The 25,688-nt window shown below is 36.3% G+C and overlaps 1 protein-coding gene across 1 annotated transcript in view; it reads left to right on the forward strand.

Annotated features, from left to right (window-relative positions):
* The first annotated feature begins 9,858 nt into the window (after positions 1–9,858).
* Positions 9,859–25,688, forward strand: part of brinp1 (bone morphogenetic protein/retinoic acid inducible neural-specific 1) — a 151,024-nt gene continuing 135,194 nt past the window's right edge. The window contains exon 1 of the mRNA XM_079418656.1: positions 9,859–10,188. The gene's annotated coding sequence lies outside the window, so the exon portion shown is untranslated. The remainder of the gene's footprint in view (positions 10,189–25,688) is intronic.

Consider the following 25,688-nt stretch of genomic DNA (forward strand, 5'->3'; position numbering starts at 1 on the left):
CTGCCACGAGAAGCAGAGACTGTATTAAGCGGCTCCTTCAGATTAGGATCGCGGCGAGGGTGAAAGCGCTGCCGGGAAATAAATGATACGCTGCGATGCGGCAGCGTGCTCATCTCTTAGCTCTTTAGATGGTGGAGGATTCGAGTGACAAAGTCTGTGATGTAACAACGTTGCATTACGCCTCACTGAATGAGAGTCATCTATCTTTTAACGCAGGTTATTTAAAAGGAAATTGCACCCTAGATCTGGAGAGTGGCCCTCGTGTAGCTGCGGTAATACCCTTGCGGTAAATAGCAATCGGCGATGGAAGATTGAAACTAGAACACTAGAACCGCAAATTGCCTTTTGTATTGAGAGCTCAATCTTAGTATCGCTGGATACATTTTTAATAAGTCTGACACAGTTAAACTCGAGGTGAATAGCACTCATGGCAGCACTTCATTAGGAAGTACAGCGTCAAATGTGAATTCAGAAACCCCCCGAAAGACCGCTGTTTTGCTCAGTGAGATGCAATGCAAATGTATGCATTGAAAACACATAGTCATCAGCCACACCTCGATATTCTGATCTTCTTCATGCATGCTGTGCATGGGACTGTGTTTGTTTCGCTTTAGGACGGTGGACTCTGTATTTACCGCACGGAATACATTCATCCCAACCATGATGCAAATCACCCCTTTCATGAGTGCAACGAAAACTGTCTCTCCATAATCAGGCAGTTTATCAACCTTTCAGTGCTCATCTGTTACAGAAGAGTTGCAGTCTCTCCATACAGATTTCCACTTTCAAACTCAGGTGTGCTCTATGCTCTATTCAGAGTTGTGCACCATTCACACCTAAAATCACAGTGCTTTTCACCAGGTCAGTTCCTGACTGTGAATATATTTCAGGTGGCAAATGGAATGCAGAATCATAATTTATTAATTTGAATTTAAGAAAGTGGCAATAAAATATCAGTGACATTCAAAGAAATGCACATATAATTACTGACATACTATATATGTGTGATTCTCTGATACATTATGTAAATGTGTATATGTATATGTGTGTGTGTGTGTGTGTGTGTGTGTATGTGTGTGTGTGTGTGTGTGTGTGTGTGATCTTATAGAGGCAATGATGAAAACAGCAGCACAAACATCACTGAGTGTTCTGGATGAATTTGATGAGTTCGGTTGTGTTTCCAGTTGTGTGTCACTCAAAATCATCTATGCTGTTCAATGGAAATCATCTCCAGCTACATGTCCTCACTAAGCAACAACTAACTTTTATGAGCATCTGTTTGCTTTCTTGTCTTGGTTTTATTAATACAATTTCTGAAACCTAGCTAAGAACATTTCTCTAACATTCCCGTTAAGTTCTAAAACATTATCTTACCGTTCAATGCGTCATCAACATGTTTATTTTCTAAAGTCAAAATAAAACTGAAATTGCAATAAAGTGGGTTAAGTGGGCTGTTTAAGCTTGATTGTACTGTGCTCAGTGGATTTACACTTTCAGAGTTTTCATAACAACGGCCTTTAATTAAAGAAATTACATTTCTCTAAATTATAAAACAGTTTGGGCAGATGTAGGGTTAGGTACTAAATGTAAACAAATATTATTTTCGCTGAATGTGTTAGATAAAGCAGGTCAGTGGGATTCACGTAAAATGGGCAACCTTTAACCTTCAGTAATTATTTGAATATTATGAATATAGTGTTGAATATTTTTGCTTGATAATAGGCTATGTATTCATAAATTATGTGTTTTTAAGATATAGGATAATTTTTGATAAATCAGGGATGGCCCACTTTACCTGAAAAGAAATGTGGGTAGCACTTTTTAATTTGATGGTCCCTATTGACTATTCTGTTGACAATATTTAAAGTTGCACCTATGTGACAACTAACTTTTATCAGAGTATGATTCATATATGGAAACTCTTTATTGTGATGGTCTCCCAACAGTCATTCTACTGACTACTGACTAGTAGTTTTTCCAAGTACATGTCAACTCATTCTAACCCTAAGGCTGATGATACATGGGACAAGTTTTTGAGCAGTTAATGCCAGGCACCTTTTTTTGAGCAATGTTGCTTGGGCACTTTTCCACTTAGAATGGGTAACAAATTTCTATCTGGATACTTTAGATCAGTTGTTGGTCCTGTGTCTAACCAAAATTGCCTGGATATTATAGCTGAAACTTAAAGTTAATAAAACATTTTTTTTAAAAAAAATATATGTATCAAAAAGTGTCCCACTTTACCTGCATTCACATAAATCAAGGTCAACATAGCAGTCTTTTAAACGTCTACAAACATTGAAGTCTCAGTTAAACCCAAGTACTCAAAAAGGGCAAAAGCAAACCAGTTTCCTTCAAAAATGTCTCAGCCAAGTCCTCATCTCATATATGAAACATTCACAACTACCTAATGCATTCACCTAAAGTAGCCTTGTCAACAAGTTTGTGTGAGTAAAGGCAAAGATCTAGTACCTTCAATACCCTGTAGATAGATATATCATTTGAGTAAAGAGTACATATGCTCAAGCAGACAGTAAAAGTTGCTAATACTCTAAGTAAAACTACAAAGCAGCCAAAAAGATACAGTAACTAGTACATTTACTCAAATACTTTACACCACTGCATATCATGTAATGTTGCAAACATCATGAGAATGTTACTTTTCAATGTTTGCTGAATGTTTTGAAACAAGCAGCATTTGGAAAGCATTATGAGCATCTAAATGTAACAATTTGGCAGGGGAAACACATTCCATGAATGATGATGAAGTATGATGATGCTTTTGTGCTAACTTTTTGAGAACATTTTTAAAAACCACATAACTTTGTATGAATGTTTTATTAATCTTACTAAAATAATATTTTCCTATCTAAAGTTCTGAGACGATTCCCTATTAGCTGAGAAGATTGAGAGACAATTTTTATAGATAAACCTCCTTAAATGAGAACACAAGCATGATGACTTTTAAGAGTGCTGCAGCTGAAGCAGCATGTGTCCAATAACCGAACTCTCACTCATGTCATGGTGAATATACACAGTGCAGGATCTCCGGCACTCGCTCGTGTCCCTCTGAGGGGTGATTAGAATATCGTAGGAGAGCTGATAGTTCATTAACACAAGCAGAGATTTCAGCAGGGACTGGTAAGCAAACAAAATGAAGAACAACAGGAACATAAACCACGCTGTGCATAGTGCAGAAATAGAGGAAAACATGTGATACCTTCATATTAAAAATGTTTGAGCATGCTCTTCATCAATTGCCACATAACCATGCTTCACATGACCATAAATTACCATTTGACCCTGAGGTAAGTGGAGGTTGGAGGTTAAGGCCTGGTTTCACAGACAGGGTTTAAGTTAACCCAAGATTAGGCAGTAGTGCAATTAAGACATTTAAATAGTTTTTTATAAACATGTCTAAGAAAAAACAACACCGTGTGCATCTTGAGACAAAACAAAGGCACTGACATGTTTAAAGATCAGTTAGTGCAAGTTTATTTTAGTTGAAACAGCTCAGACTTACATTTTAGTCTGGGATTGAGCCTAAACCTTGTTTGTGAAACCGGGGGTAAGTGTTCTCTTCAAGGTCTACATCTGGAATCACTACATCTGGTTGTTATCAATTGGAAAGAAACGTTTAGAAAAATTAAAACTGAAGGGTCATGTTAGTTGTGTGTTAGACACGCCATGGAATGAAAAGAATACACAAGAACTATCATCAAAGTCACAATGGGCCTCATTCATGAAAACCAGCAGAAGAAATGTCTGTGTTAATCATTTGTGTAACCTTTCTTATGTAAATGAAACCGAATACTCTAATTTACGTAAGAATGGTTGCTGGAATGATTTACACACAAATCCGTTCTGCTTGTGTTTCATGAATGAGGCCCATTAACTGAATGAATGTTGAACGCAAGCAAAAACACCTTTTTTTGGTGAAATGTTTCGGTTGGGCATTCATTAAATGTTACTATTGGTTTCAGAATGTTCAGGCAACAGTAACGTTCCCACAATGTTTGCAAAATTATACAATTGATTATTGTTAATATATATATATATATATATATATATATATATATATATATATATATATATATATATATTCTTCTATTATCTATTGAAAACTACAATAATATTAAAAATATTAGTAAGCTTAATATATGTAAAAACATCATGTTTTGGATACTTGTAATTGAGAGGTGGTTGTCCCAAACCCTAACCTCTAAATTTCAATGTATGAAAATGATATTAAAATAATTTTTCTATCTTTTTTACATTGTATTTTTTTAATATATATTTTTGATTCTTTTATGAAGTGAAGTTCAAAAAATATTTATTTTATATTTTCTTTGTAAATTATGAAACTTCATGTGAAAAAAAAAAAAGAAAAGTGCATTCTTGAATGGAAAGTGGTCTTCAAATGAAAAGTCCCGCACTTTCATGTCACTACCAAAACAGTGTATGTTTTAATCCATTGGCTGAGACTAATTTTAACTACACCCCTTAATTTATGATCAAGAAATATTTATCTGTCACTCTCTCTCATGATGAATAGATATCCCTCATCATTTTGAGGTAAATCTGTTCAAAATCTGAAAAATCTGTGTGTAACTTTAAGGAATGTCACTACCAAAAACCCTTTTTTCTGCTATTAAGCACATTTTTTTAGGAGTTATTCCATAACATTTAGCTTTTATATGTACACCATTGTTCAGAACTGTGTTAGCTAACCATATGCTGATTAGCATCTTTGAGCTAGTTTCAAAATTATCTAGTAGAGATATCTGGTAGAGTTTCGGTAGTAACACCTTTTTTTGGGGGGGGGGGGTTATCCCATAAAACTGAGAATTAACTACACAATTGCTAGAAATGTTTACTTTGGATATTATACAATTTGCATACACAGACATTTTTTTTTTTTTAAGACACCTTTTTTCAAGATGTTTCCAACTCTGACTTTGGACCAATTCTGTAGAATGGCCCATATATAAAATTCAAGGGAACATTGTTAGAAAAAAAGAAATGAAAGCTTGCACCCGTAACAGATTTCATGATGTAGGTGGATGCAGTAACATTCAGTAAAATCAATCAATATGACTCTTCAACAAACAGCATTACCAGAGTCATCAATCAGTACAGTTAAGCTGCCTCTGTGGAGCATCCTTACTGTAGCGATTGCCTCACAAAGCAGCAGATCACACAGAACTGGCCATCGTTCTGCACAAACTCTCTGAACAGCAGCTCAAATCGGGCTCCAGTAGGTCTCATACGCAGTGATTGCTGCCCTCCACTCGTCTAAGCACAAGCGCTGCTCCTGTTCTATTACAAAAGTCATCCATCAGTACAGTAAAGCTGTCGTAAACAGCCATCAATCATCAGTCTGTATGGCAGTAGGAGATGCCTGTCACACTGCTGGATTCATTTAGGCTGATCCAAACCATTCCTGCTTGAGACACCCAACTTGTGTCAATGATTTATCGTTCTTTGAAGGAGTTTATTCCCATAAACCTGAACCCTACGGCTGATGGGTTGCATCTTGAGGGTCTAGGTGAAATACCTTTGTTCGGAAGGAAGGATGGGAGGAAGTCATCTAAATATGACGTCAAATTTACTGATTGATTAATTGATTAAGAAATGAACACCTTTATTCAGTAACACAATAAAATCAGTCAAAAGTGAGAGGATAATGTAACAATTTATTTACAGTAAGTCAAAACTATTATTAATATGACTGAATTAATAAAGTTCCATAGCAAAAGTCAAGGGTTATTTTATGCAGATACAGTTCATTAAGGTATTATATTTTTACAGTGCATGAAATTGATATAATTTTCTATATAGTCTTTAGCTTTGATAATCTATTTTTTATGTGTTTCTCTTACAGATCTCAGGAATTAAGACGTCTGCCATGTTTGGTGAACAACTGCAATTCATGACGTTTTTATGGCATCCCTCAGTACTTTAATCTAAACAGTTTTCCATACAAATGGCCACACACAGCTCTAATCACAGTCACATGTGGAGCGACTCTGATGGGCTGCTATTGCGCTGTAAAGGTGATGGATACCATGACATGCCGGGTAACCTTTGCAGATGACATTGCCTTTCATTAGAGCACAGGGATGGCCGGCATGTGATGGCACCGCTGTGATGTACATACATGTTTTTGCATTGTACTCAAATGTTTTAAAAATACCTTACATCTGTAATTACATTTATAATTACACTCTTGACCCATCCCTTATACCTTAACCCACCCTTAAACCTACCCATATCCCCAAACCTGTCCCTAACCTTTCCCATATCCCACCTCAATAGCAGCAAAAGTGTTTTACAATACAATATGAACACAATAAGTACATTTTACTTATTTTTGATGTAAATACATAGTAGTTAAGGCCACCTAATATAAAGTGTGACCAATTCAGGTACTGTCAGAGCCTCTAAACAATGCTTAATATCTGAACTAACATGTGTTTTGCACGTCTCACTGCTTTAACTATAAAATATTACAATTGCATAGAATAGGAAAAAAAAAAAAGTATTTTTTCAAAGAAACCACTACACATCAAATGAGGTGGTTATAAAATATGAAACATTCATTCATTTATTTAAAATGCATTTTTATATTTTCATTTCATACTTTCACTCCCCAAAATAAATAAATACATATTTTATTTATTTATTTGTATTGTAACAAGATAAATAAAGTATTGTCTTTCACAAAATAATCACAAGCAGACGTAAAATTCCTTTCACATTATTTGTTAATAAGCAAACAATAATAATCCATTCATGCAAGAGAAATTGAATATTTGAAAGAAATGCTGAATAGAGGAATAGAGGAATTTCTGTATGTTCATGAACATCAAATTTTAATTTCTTTACACCATAACATTGATCAGATGTGCTGAACTGTTAATCCAGATAACAAGTGTATTCTGAAAATAGAATAATGTGTCCATAATATCATCTGTGCACAACCTCTGAGATAAAAATGGCATGAGAGTTTGTGGTAATTAGAAATGATGACGGATTGAAAATGATCTGCAAGCCAAACCTACAGCGAACTGTCATTAGTGGGTTGTCAGTGTTTTTAACACGTCAAGCGCACGTTTATGCTCCTGTGAGCCGCATGTGTCAAACTGCTGATTTATAAATGCTTGGCTTCACTACGGCCTGAAGTGCCGTTAAAAACATGTGATCACAACAGACAGATGAAAACCATTATATCTGTGACATTATCACCAATAAGTATCAGGAAGAATAAAAACAGCTGAAAATTAGCTGTGAAAACAAAAATAAAAACCATGAATCATAATTGTAAGTGTCATTTCATTAAAGACATAATTTGAGATGGTTTAGGTGATCAACCAGCTTTATGCAATATTTACTAGAAAAAAAGATAAGTGTTCCTTCCAACAGTATTCATAAGGCCTTTGAGTATGTAGTGTGTGTATATATATATATATATATATATATATACATATATACATATACAGTATATATATACATGTGTGTGTGTGTGGATTTGATTACATGGACCTGTTTAGGCGAGCAGGTTTATTATCAATAACATAACATATAGGCAACAAGCTAAAATAAAGTAAGTTGAAGTACTAAAATAAATAAGACTTAAAAAACATACAGTACTTGTGTACAATACATATATATAACAGTTTTATTGAAAATATTAACAAAAACTATAATAGTATATCAGTGTGTCACAGTGCACACAGCAGGGAGGAACGAGGAACACACAGACGAGCATGTAACTTCAAAATAACAGTCTTTACTTCAGACATCAAGGCAGGGCAAGGCAGACACAGACAGGAACACCGGGGAGTAATGAGTAGACCAGACCACATCAAACTGACCAGACAGGACTATAAATACACAGGATAATCATAGATAATTAGACGAACACGGCTGGACAAGAATTAATTAATGATCACATTAAACAAGGAAAGGAAACAGACCAAATATGCACACAAGAGGCGGGAACACATGACACACATGACAGAGGACTGACACAGTGATTGTAAAACAACACTAACCTGTATAGTCTTGATTTTGTGGCCTTGTCTTGAGAGCTCATAAACCATTTTAGCATGGTCTGGGTTTCATTTCATGGTCTCAGACATGAGGACAGTCTATTTCCATTGTTCTTAATGTAATAATCGCCTCAAACACAGATCGGCACTGTATCGTCACCATTTTTGAAATCTCATTTCATTTGAAACACTGAATACTGCACTAAATTAATCAGTTTCTGTATTGCACTTCCTTCAAATGATTCTTGCCGGTTAATTGTCCGGGATCCTGGTCTAAGGTCCAGGTCTTATTATATTGGTCTGGCTTCTGACTCCAGTTTTGTATCAATGTCTATGTTTGCCAACTATTTTCAAGGCTGGCTGGCTGGACTTTAACTCTGTTTTGTCTATAAATGCTCCTATAGATTTAATCTGTGGTTCAAAGATTCTCATGAATTTAACCCATATGGGATTTTTGGTGGATAAGGTTAGACGAATGTTCAGTACAAGCTCTTAACACTGTGGACGGCATCTGTGACATGTTGTCGATGACCACAAACTTTCTTTTGCTCATTTTAGATAGTCTAACAAATAGTTTGTACAGAGATGACTTTGAATGAAAGTGTATGTGGCAACAGTTAAAATTGCTTACTAACACTGTCTAACAAAGTTATATAAAGCATATTGCAATGTTAACTACACAAATGAAAGGTTTTAGTTCAAGGAGAAAGGAATAGTTCACATCACAAATAACATTTACTGAAAATATAGTCATCTTCTGGCCATCCAAGATGTAGATGAGTTTGTTTTTTCATCAGGTTTGGAGGAATGTGGCATTACATTACTTTTTCATCAATGGGTCCTCTGCACTGAATGGGTGCCATCAGAATGAGGGTCCAAATAGCTGATAAATACATCACAATAATCCACACCACTCCATTCTATCGATTAACGTCTTGAGAAGCTAACATCTGTGTTTGTTAGAAACAAATCTATCATTAAGATGTTTTTAACTTCAAACTGTTGCTTCCGGCTAAAATACAAGTACATAATCCATAATGACACTTCCTCCATTGAAAAAAAAAACGCCTGGTCTGAATCAGGAGAAGAAAGTTTCACAAATCAAGCTCCAAAATACAAAACAGCTAGAAATAAATATGCTGGTGGATCTTTTTGTGAGAGGACACCAGAGGCTAAACATGTAACCAGGAGTTAATCAAAAACACACATTTTTGCTTATAAAATAAAACAAACAAACAAAAAGCAGCTTTGCAATCCTGCTTTCATACCCAAAAGACTCGCATTACTTGAAGCACGATATTTGTTTGTTTTGGCCAACTGAGGGGCGGATGTAAATTATTTTCTCTCTGCATGTGACAGGCAGATACTGCATATATTTAACCCGGCACAATCCAGTAACTGAGCGTTTATTTCAGCACCACGGACAGTTCCCGAGCTCAGTTTGACTGACTGCTCCGGCGCTTAAGACTCGAGTGATTCCGTCTTTGATTCCGTACCTAATTACAGACGCCTTCGTTATAATTTTATAAAGAAATCCTTCACGATTAAAGTCCGCATCTAAAAAAAAAAAAAAAAAAGGCTCGGGATGTTGCTTTTTCTAATATCTGCTTTATCTCTGGCATACATGCAGATTTACACACATAACGCCATAGAATGCCATTCACAGAGTCAAATAATAAAACGCAAATTATATCACTAATCAAATAATAGGTAGAACTAAAGACGCGCTCTCTCTCTATCTCTCCTCCAAACACTGGATGTGCTTCAGTCCCTCCCCTTTCTGTCTGCCATCACCCTCCTCTACAATCCAGTAAAGTGATGCTCGGCGCCTCCTCCTCGTTTCTCTCCGCGTTTCTCAGCAGCAGTCGGACTCTCCATCTCTCCATCCGGAGCTGCACTGCTGTCGGATATTTCCTCCTCAGCTCTGCCTTTACACTCGACCGTTTCTCAGATGCTGCTCAGCGAACCGAACCGCCGGATTTCTCCCTCTTGAGTATGAGAGGGACCGATGACCCATCCGCACAGAAGAACCAGAGCCAGCAGCATGAGCCGCGCCGCCGGACCCGGAGCCTCAGCAGAACTTTAAAGCAGCGCGGAGCGTCAGATTCCCGACACACCGGAGCAGCAGTTTCAGGTGAGTCTTTAAGGAGCTTTTATTGAGCTGGACGCTGAGTGTGTGAGCGATGGCGCGCTGGGTGCTTGTGAAACTGGATGTTGGAGGGATTTTTACATGCAGCACTTCACGGAGCTCGTGCGCGGCCAGTACATGATGTTTCTTGAGGGGATCAGAGGGTCTTCTACACGGATTTGAACCGGACTGGCTCTGCAGACGCTTGACGATTTGAGTAACCCACGCGCGCGTGTGTGATCTGTTTTCAGTCCACGCATTGCTCATTGTTGCAAGTTTGAATGCGGATTGATCGAGATTTGGTGTGTGTGTGTGTCTGTGTGTGTGTTTGTGCATGTGTGTGGGGTTTGATGCTGTTTTTATATCTCTGCTGAGTCAACTCACAGCCTAAATGCCCATTAGTGCACAAAGCATAAATTAAGTCTCATCACTATTAGTGAATGACACCATATGTCTTCAGAGGGGCTGAATGACTCATTCTGCTTTGCAGTCAGAAATGTTTCTACTCAGCAACTGCACATTCAGGACAAACATGATAGCAAGAACACTGTTTCTCCCCCCTCCTTTGTATGTTTTCTACTGCATCTGCAAAGTCAATAAACATGCACACTGCAGTAGAAAGCACAACAATCTCCATTCTCAGGCCTGCATCGCACCGGGAATGTGATGCAGAAGGATATGAAGTGTTCACACTCGCATTAAATTCGGAAGTGTGGTGGCGAGGAGCTCGTGTTGCTGGTGAAAAGGAGCCAGATCTTCACAGCTCTGCCACAAACGGCGTGTTGAGGGCATGGAGAGGCTCAAAGCTGGAGGTGAACTTTTGTGAATGTGTTTCTGATGCTTAACTGTTGGGGGAGCTCTCGCACTTTTGCGCTTGATGTCAAATTTGACTTTGAAGCTTTTGGTAATTGAGTGATTATGATGGACACAAAGGCGCAGCCGAGAGCCCTAAAGAGTTTTTCCGGGATGCATCGCATTACTGGTGCAGTGAATCAAACCTGGTCGATATGCACTTTTCATCTGGACATATTATGCAAAATTATGACATTCGTCAATTGAAACGATCAGTCCACATCATGCTTTTAGTGGCCACTGTAGAAGGGATTTGTTTTATTATTATTATTATTTTTTGTTAATGCAAAATAACCAGTTGTCTGAGCAATGCAATTGTATTCACTCACTTATGCAATGAACGCATGCTAACCTATCTAATTGCGTATCTAATTGCACAAACAAGCCTCACTTGTGATCCTTTGATAATGTCAGCAGAAGCTTGGGGAGACTCAGTGTCATGCACTCTGTGCAAACTGACCCAGGTGTGCGTCGTAGCCTGACGTTCGCCACCGCACCTGCTGTTCTGTACCTGTTCTGATCGTCATTCACCAAGGCAAATAAGAGATGGTCTGCATTCAGAGCCTCTCTCAGATCGTCTCAGACCACAGACGTGGAACTGTGGACGCTTGCTCTACTCGCAGGCCAAGACAAGAATATCAACGACGAGGCTGCTTTGGCAGAGGGAATAATGAGCACTGTCTCATGCTGGCAGGAGTCACATTGGCTGCCATGTGAAAGGGTGCAGCTGGGGGTCTTGGCGTCCTGGTTCTCAGAAAGAATCATGTGCAACTGAACACCTGCTTGTTTATTGTGCTGGTCTGTAGTGTCATAAAGATGACAAGGCTCAGATGCATCCATCAGATTCAACTGCTGTCTAGTATTTATGTTTATATGAAAGCGGAGGTCATGGTATGAGACATAAATGCTGGGAATTAAGATTTTATTATTCATAACAAACATTGATTTATTATTCAACCTGGGTGCACTACAGTTTTAGGATACAGAGGAGATCAGGGCTAGTTTTTTTGTGAAGTCAGCGAGTCAGTGTACATACTTGGAATAATTTTCACTGCATGTTATTGTCGTAACAATTTGACATAATTTTATTAAGTCATCATCCAATTATTGTAGTTAAAACTATTTAAAATTATTAACTATTTTTAAAGAATCATTTAATGATCAATGTGATTCCCCATTTTACAAAAACTGTAACAGTGTGACAATATTACAAATGTTACAAATGTAACAATATGACTCCCATGAAGTGGGATGCTAGTATGCTTTGGAATGCTGGCTATTATTATTTATCTATGAAAAAAAAAAAAAAAAGCTAAGGTGATGATGAAATTTAAATGTCGATGTTTAAATTTTAGTATTCATACAAAATATGGATTTATTATCCAATCGATGCTTAACCAGGAGACTGGGGCAAGTTGTCACATTTTTTATTTATTCAATATAAATTCAGTTGCTCATAGATACCCAATATATCACATAAATTAAGCATCATATGAAAATTTCAGATTGGACTTAAATTGCATTGTTATTGTCCAGGAAAAACACATTTAACACACTTTGACTCTGATCACGGGGCATGTTGTCACACCACATGGGGCCAGCTGTTACAATGGGAACCTGGCATTAAGGTATAATTCACCAAAAAAAATAAAAAAATAAATTGTATCATCATTTACAATATACTATTAAATAACATTGGTAACCAAATGTATCTTGTGCACATTGAACATTTTATCCATTTTAAGGACAGAAACACTGAGACATTTCTCAAATCATCTTTGTTTATGTTCCACAGAAAAAAGAAAGTCATAAAAGTTTGGAACAACACGAGAATGCTCCTTTTTGGGTGAACTATCCCTTTAATCAGACAATTTTAAATCAAAATCATTATTTATGCAACACAAAACATGACTAAATACTAAATATAAGATTCCAAGATGGTTAGATGTGAATATGTACATTAGCTTTGTCGTTATTACCCAAAGTCATCTCCTTTTATTGCCAAAGAAATGTCCTGACTTCTGCCTAGCACGGCACATGTCATTACAGCATCACAGAGGCGAGAATGTCTCTGGTGTTCTGATTAATTCAAGACTTTAAGCAGATAATACCAGCACTTCTCTCTCCGGGATATGGTAATTGCGAAGCATGGTGAAAAGTCGATCTCTGGGTTTCAGTGATTTGAGTAATCTCAGAACACCTTGTGTTAACAGAAATTAGCTAGCTGCTAAAATTAGCCCGCTGATAATAATCCTTCTATGCTAATATGAAATCGGGACGAGGTACTCTAAATTAATATCGCCGGATCAATTGATCCAGCTCGCAGACTTCATCTCAGCCTCATAGTGTTAATATAGATGCCCAAATCAAACATTTATGGGTCAAATATTACCGAGAGATTCTCCAGTGACATGAACCGGTGTCATTATCAGTCGTCTTGGCAGGATTTGCACATCATTGTAGAGGTACTCCACCGTAAGTTTCATCATTGACATTTTGAATGGTTATTGCTGTACTGTAGTTACAGTACTTAAGCCTTTAATGTCACATGATAGAAGCTCGGCATAAATGCATGTCAAATTGATTGACTTCATAGGCATAAGATATCTCAGTACTGCAGAGCTCTGTTCAGAAATCCAGTGCACTGCCTTGTTCTCTAATGCCTTCATAGGGAACTAAAGAAACAGCCTCATAATGAGTGATTTGAGATGCTGTATAGCGAGCAACAATGTCAATAATGAAACACATTTCATTTGGTGGCCATCTTGGGAATGCTGTTATGCGAGTTAATTTTCTATGTAATTAAGTAAACAAATAAATTAACAAATATTGGCCTACAGTCATTTTTATAAATAATAGTAACATTATACATTATTAGTGCTGTTTATTTACATTCATTTATATAATTTGTGTGTATGTGTGTGTAATACTCTATATCTGTTACTTTAACTTTTTATTACTTATTAGTGATTTTGCATTGGTGTTTAGTGTTAATTTGAATATATTTTGAGCTATGAACATCAATGATGCATGATTAGTGCTGATAAATATAATTATTTTGAAAAAAAAAATAAAAATCTACATTGTGAGGTTGTCAGGTTTTAAAGGTATTTTTTAGACCTTAAATAGGTCACGGTTAAAATTTGATATCAGGTTGTTTTGCATTCATGTTCTATGTTTACATTTAGTTTTATTGTTTGTTTATGGCATAAACCTTGCTTCTCCATTTTTATAATGCCCCTCATAATTTTTTAGACAACACAAGTGCATTTTCTCTTATGTCGCACTGGCTGATTGCATTCCCTGTAAAATGTTCCTGTGACATTGTGAAGAATAATTTTATCTAAAATGTATTCGTTTATATTTCAGCCAGCTGTGAGAATTGTAACTAGATTGTTCTGGGCATAGGGAGTTTTTGATTAGGCTATTAAGTATATTAGCTGTTATGAAAGTGCCCAATCTCACTGCGACGCGTCCTCTGTCTTCTGTTTCATATCATTTAATAATGTCTCTGAAACAGGTCTATCAGTAAGGCTGAAGGAAATATGTGTGCCTTTCTTTGAAAAGATGATCTGATTTGTGCAATTATGAGTCAAACGACACTATAGACTAAAATATAGACTATGGACTGAAAACTAGAGGCCAGTGTTATGAAAAGAAAGTGAGGACAAAGCTGCTGTTAATGCTGTGGGGTTTTAGATCATATAATATGCAACAGTGTTTCAATGACATTTGATAATGCTGTAATTGTAATTGATTGGTGACATCTGTAAAAAGTGCTGATACACCAGAAGTTTGACTGGTTAGCATGGGTCAGTAGTTTAGTGGGTACAGGATCTAATAAACATGTTGTTGGTTAAGATGCACTGATAAGTTTATTTAGCTCTTCCTGTCCTATAGTTGTAAAGCACTGCAGTTTTTCTTTGGGTGCGATGAATGAAGCTGAAATACTAGACGCAGTAGAATATACATTTGTTATTGTATTTCTGATGTTATCTATTTTATCAGTAAAGAAATTCATAAAGTAATTACTATTAAACTGTGAGGGAATATTTAGATCGGGTGGCATGTGTTTATTTGTTAATCTAGCCACTCTGCTAAATAAGAACCTTGGATTGTTTTGGTTATTATCTATGAGTTTGTGGATATGCTCTGCCCTGGCAGCTTTTAGAGCCTGTCTATAGCTGGACATACTGTTTTTCCACGAAATTCTAAAAACTTCCAAGTTAGTTTTTCTCCATTTGCACTCAAGATCCGAGTTTCTTTCTTGAGAGAATGGGTATAACTGTTGTACCATGGCGCAGTACGTTTTTCTCTAACCTTTTTCAATTTGAGGGGGGCAACAGCTTCTAATGTTTTAGAGAAGATAGTGCCCATGTTGCTAGTCATTTTGTCTAGTTCATGCGTATTTATGGGTACACAGAGCAGTTGAGATAAATCAGGCAGCTTATTTGTGAATCTGTCTTTGGTGGCTGGAACAATAGTTCTGCCCGGACGATAACGCGGAGCCATATAATTAATATCAGTAATACGCAGCATGCACAATACAAGGAAATGATCAGTAACATCATCACTTTGAGGTACGATATCTATATCGGTAAGATCAATTCCATGCGATATAATTAAATATAGCGTATTATTAAAACGATGAGTGGAAAAGGTGACGTTTTGCTTGACTCCAAAAGAGTTTATTAGGTCAGTAAACGCAAGTCCTAACACATCATTTGTATTATCAACGTGAATGTTAAAATCTCCGACAATTAGCACTTTATCAACATTAACTAATAGATCTGAGAGGAAATCTGCTAATTCTTTTAGGAAATCTGTATATGGCCCTGGTGGTCTATACACAGTAGCCAGAGAAAGAGATAGGAAAGCTTTCTTTTGCATATCTAACAGTGTAACATTAAGCAGAAGTATTTCGAATGTGTTAAACCTCTTGTGTCCTGTTTTCTGAGTAACATTGAGAGTATCACTATATATTGTTGCAACACAGCCGCCACGACCAGTCTGACGGGGCTCATGTTTATAACAGTAGCTTGGTGGAGTAGACTATTAGAATAATTTCTGAAGGATCATGTGACACTGAAGACTGGAGAAAACATCTAGCAACTAATTAAATTAATTGACATCAGGTTCTTTAACATGATTAGCTATAAACGGATGTCTTAGAAAGGCAGAGTCTCTATTTTTCTCATGTAATGACATTAGCCAAACAGTGGTTGATTACTTAAAAGCGTTAAATGAGTAAATCCTTAAAAACAAATAATTTGAGACAGAGTGTCGGAATGAGGGTTGAAAATAACCATTTGTGCGACTATATAACTGTTTAATAACATTATAAGCAATCCTCAAGGAAGATATTAAAAAGAATCCATGTCAAGACCCTTTTAAACGCTGATTACATGGTTCTGAGAAGGGAAGCACTTGGCCCTTCATGGCTGACCGCATGCCCGGCGACTGTTTTTGCCTGATCTTCATAAATTATTAAAAGCCATGGTCATTTGCGGCGATTAACCTCCATAATTCATACAATTATGTAATGAAAGGACTGAATGAAAGGCTACACTGTGGCCCCCGACTGCTTAGGCAGTGGGGGAAACACTTGTGACAGAGAAAACCTCGGCGCTCAAGCTCAACTGAGGCCCACCAGCTGCTTCAACCTTGCCACTGCCAACAGAGACCGCTGGGATTATTAATAAACAATGGCAACCTGTAGGGGGAGAAGAGGTAGGTGTGGTTTGCCAGCTGGCTTGACTTCACTTCAGCATCAGTGCATTTCCCCAACTGGAGTGGTGAATGGCTGCCAGCGAGCTGGAGAACGAAAGGGCATGAGGAGACGTCGCACACATGTGTTTTTGCTACAGTAGTGCTTGTAGAATTAACACATTAGCGAATGCAGAGATGTTTGCGATGAATTAAGTTAAATTGCGCAAGCCATCCCTCCATCGTTGATAAGACAAACAGATCTTCAGATGAAGTTCCCAACCCTTGTGTTTCATCTAAAGATTTAGAATGAGTGAATGATACAGCTTTCTGGAGAAAGAGAGAGAGATCTGATCACCTGTGCTAAAAACCTTTAGAATTATATATGTGAATTATATTTAGCCAGGAACTGGATACAGAAAAGAATAAACAATGGAATTACAAATGATTTTTGAATTATACAACATCATCAAAAAAGCTGTTCAGTAATGAGAGATGAGCAAGTTTTATAGCTTTGGAGTTTGGTTGCATATACAAACTAATAACCAGTTTAGACATGGGAATAGATAAAAAATACTATTTATTATGAAAAATAATATAATAATTATATAAGAATAATATACTGAAGTGCTCAATTAATGTAATGTTTTTGGACATCAATTTCATGATATTTGCAATAAAATGAATGCATTATAGGGATTTTTTATTTATTTTAATTTTGAGTAGGACATCTCTATATGTAATTTCATAATTACGTCTATTGTCTTTGAAATAATGTCAAAGTACTGCTGAATGGAATAATTTAGGATAAACTTACATACTTCAATGTAATTTCTATTGAAACTTGTTTGCCATGCATTTAAATATATTTGTAATTACAAAAAATTTAAGATTTTGCAATTTAGTACATTTAAAATCTATTAACTTTAAACCCCCCCCCCCCCCCCCCCCCCCACACACACACACACACACACACACTATAGTACACTACAAGTGTAGGTTTTTATCTAACATTGTCTTATTGCATTCTGTCCATCTTGGAAACAGTGTGAAATAATTGTCAGTTGTCATATACTCAGGTGACCTGCACTCAAAAGTTTAACTCAATACCACTTTGATAACTTGCAATCAGGAATCTCTACATCTAAATGGTAATGGTTTCCTCTCGGCTCTATTATTTCCTTGCCGAGCTGGTTGGAGACGGTTTAATGTACCAGTGAGAACAGTCGTGACTCAGCATAATAAAGCAGCGTCAAGTAGCCTCTCCACAAAATGTCCCAGATCCGCTTGCTACCTACAATTACTCTGTGACTGACAGCACCTTCAACCGAGATTTACATTTTGCTTTAAAGCGAGCAAGACGTATAATTGAGTTTTAAGAGTAGCTGTTCCTAGATCAGAGGTCACAGAGAGGCAAACTGTTATCGGTAACCACTCAAGAAAAGAGAACAGATAAAAGCAGTAAAGCGCTCATTGTGGGTTTTTTGGCCTGCACCGATGCCAGCGGTCGTCCCCTGTTTTCTTCAATTTCTTTATAGAGAGATGCTTTAGAGATACTCACCCAAAGAAGGAACAAAGACACATAATCTTTGCCACAGTAGGTCTGCATTTAATTGATTAGTTCACCTAAAAATGATAATTCTGTGACCATTTACTATTGTTAAAATAGATCCGTTTACTAATGTGTATTATACTTGGAATGTATACCTGGCTACTTAAAACTTCAGAACGGAGAGGAGGTTTCAGCCAGAGCACACAGGTTAAGGCTTTTACACAGCAGAAATAATCATGACAACAGGCACTATAGATTATATAAGATAATAAACACACAATTACAATAGGATATGGTTTGTATATGATTTTCTTGAGATGAATGTGTACATTTGAAATGCTAATTTGTTCAGCAATAAAAAAGGATATACATAGGATTTTTTTAACAACAGTAAACGACCAAATTGCACGTGATCACAAAAGGAAGTTATTATAAACACTCGATGGTGGTTTAAAGTGAGTTCTGAGTAAAAGTGTACTATTAATCTCATAAATTGTTTTAGTGACAGCACTAATATATATATATATATATATATATATATATATATATATTAAACATTTTAATAGACATATATATATATATATATATATATATATATATATATATATATATATTAGGTCTGTTAAAATGTTTAATCTAATTAATTACACGATGTGTCAATTAATTAAATCTGAATAATCTAAATAAATTACATTTGGCTGTGAAAATACTCCAAAAAGATTATTTAAATGTTAAATGAGAAAGTATTAATTAGAAATTACAAACAGTAGCTTTAGAAAGAAATAATTAATTTGATTCAACATAAAAATGATTACCCAGTGGTCTAAATGTTTAGGCTACAATGCCCTAACATAAACGATGGAACATAAAAGAAGATAATTTGAGAAAGATCTCAGTTTTTTTTTAATTCATTTATCTATTTTTTTTTAATCATGCAATGGAAGTCATTGGTAACCGGAACAGCTTTGTTACCAACAGTCTTCAAAATTTCATGCTTCACAAAAGAAAGTCATTCAGGTTTGAATAAATGATGACATAAGTACATTTTTTTTTTTTTTTACGAAATATATTCTAAATATAAAAACTAAACTAAAACTTACAGCAGGAGGCGGTAAATGTCTTTGAGTCAAAAATTCATTCGATTTGTTTAAACAGCTGATTCATTCAGGAAGGAAGTAAGCGGCTCTCTTTATGAATGGATCTTTGAATCATTGATTCACCCATTGATACACACACACACACACACACATATACATATATATATTGTGGCGGGAGGACAATATATAAATCCACCCAGTGATCTTTTTAAAATCCCTGTTCCTGTCAGAGTGACATAGTTCTGTACAGACCGCTCCAACTATAGCTGATTGACAAGTCCGTCTTACCTTAGACCCGCCCTGAGTGAACTGAAAGCTGTTCGCCATTGTGCCATTTTTGGAATGATCTGCGAATCTTTGAGCACATTGACTGTGTGAGTCTACAACAGCAAGTTATACGCTTGTATATCTTTGAATATTCATGGATTATTATGGTGAATGCGAGATGGCTGATGCGTCAACATATCGGGAGGGGTCGAATAGGGAATCTATACATATCTCTGGTCTGCTCGTCACTCCACGGAAGAGAGGGGCGGAGTCAGCAACGCACACTAGCATTTAAAGCAACACGGACTAGATCAGCGTGCTGAAGACAGAGCTGATTTTGACAGGGTAAAGAAGATGTTTTTTACACTATCATTGAGAAATTTTAACCAAAGTATGTTATAGACATTTCATTAAGACCCTAAAGAATCATATCAACTTGTGTAAAATGGGCATCTGATGACCCCTTCAACACTCTTGGTTAAGTTTAGTGTCCAATTTAGTGTAGGCTGTACATTATTTTCAAACCCACTTTTCTGAACTGCTGTGTTATATATGAAAACCACTGTGATACAATGTTGTCAGTTCATCTGTTGTTCATCTGTTTCAGATAAAACTGAACAATTTATTAGTGCCACTCACTGGATGTTTCATTTTGAAAGTGTCACGAAATGTGCAACAAGCAACACAATATAATTTGGCAGAAATGTCATTACAGGCATATTTTTCTAATGACATCAGCATTAAATATACCAGGATAAATACAAAATTTTGAAAAAAAAAATGCTGTTGTGTTGTCTGGTAAACACCATCACAAATGCAATTATCTGATTGGGTGCTTGAAAACGTAAAAATTATTTGACTTTTCTTTTCCATGACAATCGGGTTTCAGGAATTTTACATGCAGTCTCATTCATGCGTACAGTCTCATTCATGTGTTTTTCTTTTTCTAAAAATTCATATTTCTACAATTTGCATAATAAGGTATCTAGAATTGGAAAACCTACAATAGCAATACCGTCCATGGTCATTTCTGCAAAATATTGCAGAATGTTGTCATGTTTAAAAAACAAATACTGCTTTTTTGTAATTTTTGTGTACGGGCAGTATTATTTATTGACCCTGGAATGGAAAACAGAAGCTTAGACATTCATATTTCTTGTTTCAAAAAGGGCTAAACATTAGAGTTGGTAAATGATGACAAAATGCACATTTTTAGGTGATCTATTCCTTGACGTGCCTGCAAGACACACCTTGAAATAATGAAGGGTCACAAAAATGGACGGTTTTGTAGAGTTTCCTTGTATAATATATTGCTTTGGCTTTGGGCTAGTTAATATTCTCTCTTCATCTGGCCTTTGGATGAGCCCTTGATATCGCTCCATTGTAGTTCTGCCGCTTTTAAGCTGTTCACAGACAAGCTTCAAAGTGGAGGAGGCCGAAGCTTCAGAGAATGTTGTTAGTCTGTTTTCCTAAACTAAAGTGCAATATCAGCTCGGAAAGAGAGAACAGAGGCAGAGAGAGAAGTGAAAAGATTTCGATTTGATCCGGTGGGACCAAAGCGGTGACGTGAGAGCCCAGCTGAGCTGCGACTGCGGCAGTGTGCTTGATTTCCCCATAATTACCTGGAGTATTTTTGCCCTCTGTTTCTGCCCCTGCCTCCGTCGAATGGAGCAGCTATTCTTTAATCTTGTCACTTCTCACGACTATGGAAGTGGGCTTTGGAAGTACCTATTAGAGGAAGGAAATTGCACAGGGCTCTCCCTTTGGCCCTTCCGGATGGTTTGAGAAATGAAGAAAGAGAGGGTCATGGGAGAGAAGGAGTGCTGGACTAAAAGTGTGGAGAGACGCTGATGGCGCAGAACGCCCCGAGTGACGCTATACGCCGGTATTGTCTGAATGCGTATTTGGAGAAGAGTAGAGACGATGTGGTGAGAGGAGGGAGAGAGCAGCACTGACAAAAAAAGCTTTTTCTGCCTTTTTTTTGTTTGTTTTTAATTTAAACATCCGTAAAACATGATGTTTCTACTCTAGAAATCAAACAGAGCAAGATAAAAAAGACTTGTTACAGAATATTTAATAAAAAATTTTTTTTCGTTCTGGCAATTTAAATTTATTTAATTATTTATTTATTCAATATATTACATTTTATAAGAGTTATGCTTAAACATGGAATTAACAATTACTGGAAAAAAAGGCAAAATAGTTACTGGCCTTAATAAAAATGTCAATAAACTGTATGTATGTATGTATGTATTTATTTGTTTGACAGTTTGTTTTGCAGTGCCCCCCCACCCCCCACCCAGCAAATGTAGCTTGATCATCAAAATCTGTGTTTTTTTTGCAGTGAATAAACACAAAATGCCTTATTTAAAGACCTAATGCATCAAGTGGGCTTTTATAGTAGGTGTGAGGGATAATTTATGAGATAATATGGGACTTATAGACATGCTCACTTGACACTTTATAAAAGTTGTTGAGCCAAAGTCACTGTGCTAAATCTTCTTGTGCTTTACAAGCTAGAGTATTAGCTAGTGAGCCAACAGCATGGTCATCTTAAAGACAACATGAAGCGGATGTTGCAGCTGACTTTACTACCATATTGTGATGTATTTCAGAATTAAAAACACAGATTATGACCTGATCTAATCCATTGGTTGCTTATTGGATTGTGAAAAGCAAGTGTCTCATTTGAAATATAGGCAATATATTAATATACACTCAAAACACATACACACATGAATATGAATATGAATATGACTAGTTCACAACATGACCCGTTACAAGATAAATAATGTTTATTTTGATGCTAAGCAATGCTGCCATATGGTTTAAATGTTTAATATATATATATATATATATATATATATATATATATATATATATATATATATATATATATATTTTGCACAGTGAATGTAGAGTGCATGTCAAAATACATTATTATTAGGTTATTTATTATTTTATTTTATTTTATTTCTATCTATTTGTTGCCAAGAAAACAGTAGACCAGAATTACTATTTCAATTTGTGACAAACAGTTGTAAGTATGCATTGTGGTAGTAGTTGAGGTAGTGAAGGTGTCTAGACAAAATGAGAACAGGACATTTGTCATGAAAATACTGCAATGGTCTTAAAAACAGGCTTCATTCATTCTTTAGGCAACATGTAATATTTGCTTTGATTTTGGAGAGGAATCTCATTCCTTAGAGATTCAACAAAGAACGCAGTTATCAACAAATGACTTGAGTTTGCTATTAAAATGAGCAAAAAATTCCCTTTCATCATCTCTAATACTGAATTATGAAGTAATTACAAATTTTAATTCAATGTATATTTTTAAAACTGGGTTAGTGTGCTTGCTTTAGGGCTGGAAGTGTGAATTGGGTGGCTTTGGTATGTGATAGTGTATCTGGGCAAGAGGTTTGGACTGTTTGTGCTTTGGCCCACTGTTGGCAAACAGCAGCGTGTGGTTCACATACTTCACACGATCCGACATTCAAGACAGGCGTGTTTCTGTGCCGTGTTTGACAGGCACGAGCCTGCTGATTCAGCTGCACACACACACACACACACACACACAGAGTGCTGTAGGCAGATCATAAACTATCACATCAGTGCAATGTTTTTGTGCCGGTAATGATTCGGTGAGCTCAGCGGAGGGTAACGCCAACTTTACCGCAGTCAACAAGAAGCTGAAAAGATTTCAGCCCACAGACCCGAACCAAAACTGGTTACTCAGCTTGAATTGTCAACCTTATAGGTTTCTTATTTTGTTTTTTTATTTTTAATTTTTCCAAATTGCAAAAGAACACTGAATACTTTAAATGTAAATTGCTTAAAAATGCAAGTGTTGTACAAATCTAGTTATGGCCCTTTAGTGCAAACGGTTTAATTCTGAGACGCTTAGCACTATGTCAGAAACTCATTACTGCCTCTGGCCTCAAATTGGATAATCTGTGTGTTTTCTAAGCAGTAATATTTAAGATTTCGGCTTTTAGTTTCACGCAAGAAGTGTGTTAATTTAAATAAAGCTGTTGGATCGCAACCCATGGGGTTTAGGGGTCAATGCATGAGTGTTTATTATAGCTAATAAATACTTACATATTAAATGTGTCTCTCGTTGCATTTGCATTGAGTTTACAATATCGCTCTCCAGTGGCGTTTTAATAATGCAGCGCTTTTCCTTTTCAGTATCTATAAAACATCACGGGTAAACCTCCAGGCATTAAATGTGTCCTGAGATGAGTGGCATTACTGAGATCTCTGTTGTGAGGACTGATTGTATGGCTCTTTAAATTAGTGCGTGTCTTTGATTCTCTCTTCAGGGCTTTATGAAGATGATTAGGCTCCGGGGAGTGTGTGGAGACTCAGCGTTCAGCGGTGCAGGGGTCATGCGCCTCTATTTTAGGCTGTAATGGAGCGAAACTTTAAAGTATGTCAATGCGAGCGGTGTGCTTTGAATCTGTCTGCTATGAATCAATGCTGGAGAAATCAAAACTGCAATCATAGTGGCTCTCAGCTTTGCCAAATGTAGGCGATGAGGTCAAGTTTTATACAATGTTATATTTTATATAATGTTAAATGAATCATTACTCCAGTCTTCAGTGTCACATAATCCTTCAGTAATCATTCTAATATGCTGATTTGCTGCTCAATAAACATTTCTGGTTATTATCAATGTTGAAGACAGTTGTGCTGCCACATTTTACAGGATTTTTGATTGATGTAAAGTTAAAAAATATATATATTTCTCATTTATTTGAAAAACAAATATTTTGTAACTTTATAAATGTCTTTACTGGCACTTTTGATAAATGTGTCCTTGATTAATAAATGATCAATCAATACTGATTATTTAAAGCATACTTTTTTTTTTTTTTATTGATGATTGAAATTTTAAGGTATACCTTTTATGGTGTAATTACACAACCAAGTACTGAGTAATAATAATTAACAATTTGTACTTACATGTTATGGTTAGGTTTAGGGTTTGATTGCTTGTAACTATGCATAATTTTCTCTTATTAATATAGTAGGTACATGTATATGAAATAAGGACACTGTAAAATAGACTGTTACCTCATTTATATTTATATTTATATCTAAGTAAAAAACAGTATATTTTTCACCTTCCGTCATTTCTTCATTTCTAAATTCATTCATTGAATCAATCAATCAATCAATCAATCAATCAATCAATCAATCAATCAATCAATCAATCAATCAATCAATCAATCAATCAATCAATCAATCAAACAATCAATCAATCAACCAATCATTTATTTATGTTTTTGTTTGACAACTTGTACACCTTTGCATTCCCGTCAGGCCTACAGAGCTAGTTTCAAGAATATGAGCAACAAGTCTTAGAAATGATCATATAAATTCAGTACAGTGTGTCTAAACGGTTGACTGGAAGTGTATTTGATTTTTGACCCAGAGAACAGATATTAATATGATCCTTTACATCTTCCTTGTAATTGACTGGAGCCTCCTGTGACATGATTTATATTGGATGCCGCTCACATGCTGTATACATTTCACATGGCCACATGACACCTGCTATGAAAGATGCAGGTCGGATACATCTACAGTTGAGCAATCAGCATGTGTGATCTAGTAGTGTAAGAGTGGGCTGGTGGAGCATGAAATACTTGCTTCATTTGGTAAATCTGCTTCTTCTGCTGAGTCTAGCGGAGTCAATCTTTATCACTCTGCTATTGACCTTGTCAAAGCTGAGAGTACTCTTTGCGTTTCTGTTCCTTTTATTGGCGGTTAGTGTTTACATCTGCCATGAAGCCAAGCCGAGCTGTCTTCATAATCATATTTGTCCTCATTTGAAGAAGAGATGATTATTATTACCATGGGAGCTCTTGACACCAGGGTAATCGCTGCGCTGAACTGCATCCAGAAACGCTTCCAGACGCTCCGGAAGAGTGAAAAAATGCAGGAATTACTTTAAGGACTTTAATTATGATGAACCTGTACAAACAACATAATCAATAACAGATAAATCCAATGAACTTAGCTAC

This window comes from Barbus barbus (assembly GCF_936440315.1).
Source record: "Barbus barbus genome assembly, chromosome: 6".
In the NCBI taxonomy this organism is placed as follows: Eukaryota; Metazoa; Chordata; class Actinopteri; order Cypriniformes; family Cyprinidae; genus Barbus; species Barbus barbus.